Source organism: Leptonychotes weddellii, chromosome 6 (genome assembly GCF_054177405.1).
Source record: "Leptonychotes weddellii isolate Sample4059 chromosome 6, ASM5417740v2, whole genome shotgun sequence".
NCBI classification, from domain to species: Eukaryota; Metazoa; Chordata; class Mammalia; order Carnivora; family Phocidae; genus Leptonychotes; species Leptonychotes weddellii.
The window spans coordinates 17,720,604-17,720,817 of NC_138374.1; positions in this window are offsets into that span (position 1 = coordinate 17,720,604).

A 214-nucleotide genomic window follows, 5' to 3' on the forward strand; every position below is an offset into this window, starting at 1 on the left:
ATAAATCCCACTTGATTATGGTATATTGCTTTTAATGTCCTCTTAGAGTTTATTTGCTAATACTTGGATTTTTTGCATAAATATTTGTAAGTAAGAATGACCTAGGGGCGCCTGGCTGGCTTAATCAGAGAGTATGCAAACTCCTGATTTCAGGGTCATGAGTTTGAGCCCCACATTGGGTGTAGAAATTACTTAAATAAACTAAAAAAAAAAA